Genomic DNA, 5,102 nt, shown 5'->3' with positions numbered 1-5,102 from the left:
GCGGGTCCGGGCTGGGGATTCGAACTCGCCACCTTAGGTGTACGTGGCTGGCGCCTTAACCGGTTGAGCTATAGGCGCCGAGCCTTTTCTTTTTTTTTTTGAGACAGTCTCCCTCTGTCATCCTGGGTAGAGTGCCATGGTGTCAGCCTCACTCACAGCAACCTCTAACTTAGGGGCATGAGTGATCCTCCTGCTTCAGTCTCCCTAGTAGATTAGCATGATTAGCCTGGGCTTAAACCCTTCAGTGTATATGGTTGTCGCCCTAGCCACTGAGCTACAGTTGCTGAGCCTTTTTTTTTTTTTTTGAGACAATCTCACTTCATTGCCCTTGGTAGAGTGCTCTGGCATCACAGCTCACAGCAACCTCAAACTCTTGGGGCCAAGTGATTCTCTTGTCCCAGCCTCCTGAGTAGCTGGGCCTCCAGATGTCCACCACAACGCCTGGCTATTTTTGTTGTTGTCGTCATTGTTGTCTTGCAGGACAGGGCTGGGTTTGAACCTGCCAGCCCCAGTGTATGTGGCCGACTCCCTAATCACTGGAATATGGGCACTGAGCCTTGTTTTTCTATTTTTAGTAGAGGCCAGGACTCCATTTTGCTCAGGATAGTCTTATCTCCTGAGCTCAGGTGATTCACCTACCTTGGCCTCCAGAGTGCTGGGATCACAAGCATGAGCCACCTACCTGGTGTATGTTTCTTTTTTACCACTGAATTTTGAGATTCTTGTGTTCTTGATAGAATTCTTTTGTTCAGTGTGTAGTTTGCAGATTATTTTCTCACTCAGTAGCTGTCTTTCCCTCTTCTCTCTTCACAGGCTCTATTTTTTTTTTCTTGAGATGGAATCTTACTCTCTCACCCAAGCTGGAGTACAGTGGCCACATCACAGTTTACTATAGCCTCAAACTCCCGGGCTCAAGTGATCTTCCTGCCTTGGCCTCCCAGAGTGTTGGGACCATAAACACCTGCTACAGTGCCTGGCCACAAGGGCAGAGCAAAAAGTTTTTAATTATGGTAAGGTCCAATTTATTAATTTTTTATTTTATGAGTTGTATTTTTTTGTTTGTTTTTTTGAGATAGTCTCACTGTGTCGCCCTTGGTAGAATGCTGTGGCATCACAGCACTCACAGCAACCTCAAACTCTTGGGCTTAAGCCAGTCTCTTACCTCAGCTCCCTACGTAGCTGGGACTACAGCCTGCCTCAATGCCAGGCTATTTTTTTGTTGTAGTTGTCATTGTCATTTGGCAGGCCAACTTGGGTTTAAACCCATCAGCTTTGGTGTATGTGGCTGTGCCTAGCCGCTGAGCTACAGGTGCCGAGCCTAGGAGTTGTGTTTTTATTGTCAAGTGATTGTAGAAGTTTTATTGCTGTATCTTTTACTTTTTATTTTAATTGAGAAAGAGTATTTCTTTCTCACCCTCGGTAGAGTACTGTAACATCGCAGCTCACAGCAACCTCAACTCTTGGCCTCAAGCAATTCTCTTGCCTCAGCCTCCCTTGTAGCTGGGACTACCTGTGCCTGATGATTTTTTTTTTTTTAAGCAGGCCTAGGCTGGGTTCGAATGCACCAGCCCCAGAGCATGTGTCTGGCACCCTAACCACTGAGCTGCGAGCGTTCCCTGTACCTTTTATATTTAGATGCACAGTTCACCAAGCGGATGGGTCAATTTTTTAACATATGTATATCCACTTGACCCAACACTATTTATCTGAAAAGACCTTTCCTACTTCTCTGCAGTGTCATAAATCCAGAAGCTACACATGTATGGGTTTGTTTTATTTCCAGAGTGTTCCATTGGTTTATCTATCTATTCCTCAGGGTCTTATTTACATAACTGCATAGTAAATTGATATCTAGAACTATAGGTACTTCAGATTTGTTCTTTTTCAGTATTGTCCTTACTGTTCTTGTCCTTTTTGCATTTCTATGTAAAATGGAGAATTAGCTTGTGAGTTTAGTGTGCACTTGTTGGGATTTTGATTGGGACTGCTTTGAATGTTAGATGAATTTGGGGAGAAGTGGCATGTCGCAGCTCTGAATCTTTCACCCAGTAACCATCCTGTTGCCTTCCGTCTGTGTCTTCTCTCATATCTTGTTGTGATGTAATGTGTTTTCTGTGCACACTTTGGCAGATTTATTCCCAGGCATTGATGCTGTGGATACTGCTATTGTGTTGTTACAGATAAGAGAGGTACCCTTCTTATGGCTGTGGTGTTTGTTTTTTTTTTTTTTTTTTTTTTAGAGACAGAGTCTCACTTTGTCACCCTCAGTAGGGTGCTGTGTCATCACAGCTCACAGCAACCTCCAGCTCCTGGGCTTAGGTGATTCTCTTGCCTCAGCCTCCTGAGTAGCTGGGACTACAGGTGCTTGCCATAACGCCCGGGTATTTTTGTTGTTGTTGTTGCAGTTTGGCCGGGCCAGGTTTGAACCCTCCACCCTCAGTATATGGGGCCGGCACCCTACTCATTGAGCCACAGGTGCCACCCAGATGGCTGTGGTCTTCTCAGGTAGCATGTGTGTTTCTGTTTGGAGGACTTCTGAAAGTCCAAGTGTCTTGGGGAGCTGTGCTGGGTCTTCAGTCAGAGGCTCTGCTGGTCCTTTGGAGTAACTGGTGATTTCTCACCCAAGCCTAGTACAGTCATGGGGGACCTGTGAGGGCGTGGGGATGGGGTGAGGCCTGGTGTGTAGGGAGTGATGCAGAGCTAGGGACAGGGCTGGGAGGAGCTGCGCAGAGGAACAATGGGCAGAGAATGATGGTGAGAGGAGACAGGTGGAGAAGATGAGCAGAGAACAGGCTGTAGAACTGAGCTGATGGAGGGGGGTTAGTCTCTGGTGGTGATGGGCTGAGGGTATAGTTGGGGCTAAGGATGAGGACGTTGTCTACAAGCAGAGGCTGCTCTGTGTGGTGGCTCATGACTAATCCTAGCACTTGGAGGCTGAGGTGGGTGGATTGCCTGAGCTCACAGGTTCAAGACCAGCCTCACCCAGAGTCAGGCCCCATTTCTAAAAATAGCCAGATGTTGTGGCTAGAGCCTGTAGTCCCAGTTATTCAGGAGGCTGAGGTCAGAATCACGTAAGCCCAGGAGTTTGAGGTTGCTGTGAGCTGTGATGCCACAGCACCCTACCAAGAGTGACAAAGTGAGACTCTATCTCAAAAAAAAAAAGAGAAGAGGGGGAGGCGCCTGTGGCACAAAAGGGTAGGGTGCTGGCCCCATATGCTGGAGGTGGTGGGTTCAAACCTAGCCTTGGCCAAAAAAAAAAAAGAAGAGGTCACTGACTGTTGAAGGATTGTCCAAGCAGATGTGAGTTCAGAAGGTGATTGGTGGGGGATGGTGCCCACAGCAAGGGCTGGTGCTGGGTGGTGACTGGTGTCCCAGCTAGGACTCTTGGGGGGCAGTGGGGAGGGGCCTTCAGGGCTCAGGGAAAAACCAGGCCTCCAGAGAGGGCTGTGTGGGAGGGAGCAGCATGGAAGGATCCAGGCTCCCTCAGCTGGATTCAGGATGAAGGTGTGGGGATCCTGGGGTGGGAGCCCTCTGCGCTGTTCCTCTGGGTCTCCTCAGCTCTGCCCCTCTCCCACCCTGGCCAGAGTTCTCAAGAGGGTCCTGCTTGCAGGGCAACACCTGCCACCACACCCTCCTGCACTGCTGGCACCCCATCCTGCACCGGCAACAGCCATCTCTGAATATTTTCTTCTTTTTTTTTTTTTTTAGAGACAGAGTCTCACTTTGTCACCCTCAGTAGAGTACTGTGGCGTCACAGCTCACAGCAACCTCCAGCTCTTAGACTTAGGCGATTCTCTTGCCTCTGCCTTCTGAGTAGCTGGGACTATAAGCACCCAACACAACACCTGGCTATTTGTTTTTTGCAGTTTTTGGCCAGGGCCGGGTTTGAACCCACGACCTCTGGTACGTGGGGCCAGCACCCTACTCGTTTGAGCCACAGGCGCCTCCTGGGCTATTTTTTTTGTTGTTACAGTTTGGCCGGAGCCATGTTTGAACCACCACCCTCCATGTATGGCGCTGGTGCCCTACACACTGAGCCACAGGTGCCGCCCTGATCTCTTCTTCTTATTATTTATTTATTTATTTATTTTTGGTAGAGACAGAGTTTCACTTTATCGCCCTCGGTAGAGCGCTGGGGTATCACACAGCTCATAGCAACTCCCAACTCCTGGGCCTAGGTGATTCTCTTGCCTCTGCCTCCTGAGTAGCTGGGACTACAGGTGCCCGCCACAATGCCTGGTTATTTTTTTGTTGTAGTTTGGCCGGGGCCATGTTCGAACCGCCACCCTTGGTGTATGGGGCAGGCACTCTAACCACTGAGCCACAGACGCCGCCCTCAATTTTTCTTCTAAAAGATAAAAAGGTTTGTTGTTCTTTAAAAGGTCACGAATGCCAGTGGCAGGTGTGTCTGTAGGCCCACTTTGGAAAGGAGAGTCAGGCCCAGTGCTCCTCATGGTGTGGCAGGTGGGTGTAGAGGAGTCAGTCTGATATGAGGGTACACGGCGATGCCGAAGCTGTGGTCCAGAGGGGTGTCCTGCTCTAGCTTTGCAGGTATCAGTGATGGAGATGTCCCCAGTGGGATTTATGTCCCTTTATGCGGTATCTGTCCTCTGCCCACTGGTGTAGATGGATCTGAGGATTTTTACTTTTCTGAGATAGAATCTCACTCTATCACCCAGGCTGAAGTGCAGTAGGGCCATCACAGCTGACTATAGCCTGGACTCCTGGGCCCAAGTCATCTTCCTGCCCTAGCCTCCCAAGTAGCTGGGACTACAGGAGCTCACCACAGTTCCCAGCTAAGTTTTTCTATTTTTAGTAGATAGAGACAGAGTCTTGCTTTTGCTCAGGCCAGTCTCAAACACCTGAACTCAGGTGATTCACCCACCTTGGCCTCCCATAGTGCTGAGATTACAGGCATGAGCCACCACACCTGGCCCCCTTTGAAAATTTAATGTCATCATATTTATCCATTTTTCTTTTCTGTTTCTAGGGTCTGTGTCAACTTTAGAGAGCTTTCCCTTTTGCTGAGAGTCCTTGTACTGTTGTGGTTTTGTTTTTTTCCCCTAAGGCAGGGATCCTCAAACTTTTTTTTTTTTTTTTTT

At 48.7% G+C, this 5,102-nt stretch overlaps 1 protein-coding gene across 2 annotated transcripts in view; it reads left to right on the top strand.

Annotated features, from left to right (window-relative positions):
- LOC100948697 (alanine aminotransferase 1) overlaps positions 1-5,102 on the top strand; it is a 30,958-nt gene that overhangs the window by 8,890 nt on the left and 16,966 nt on the right. The window lies entirely within an intron of this gene.

Source organism: Otolemur garnettii, unplaced genomic scaffold (assembly GCF_000181295.1).
Source record: "Otolemur garnettii isolate 467f Iridium unplaced genomic scaffold, OtoGar3 scaffold00245, whole genome shotgun sequence".
Classification (NCBI taxonomy): Eukaryota; Metazoa; Chordata; class Mammalia; order Primates; family Galagidae; genus Otolemur; species Otolemur garnettii.
The sequence above is the reverse complement of the archived record's forward strand: the minus strand, read 5'-3'. Positions and strand labels throughout refer to the sequence as shown.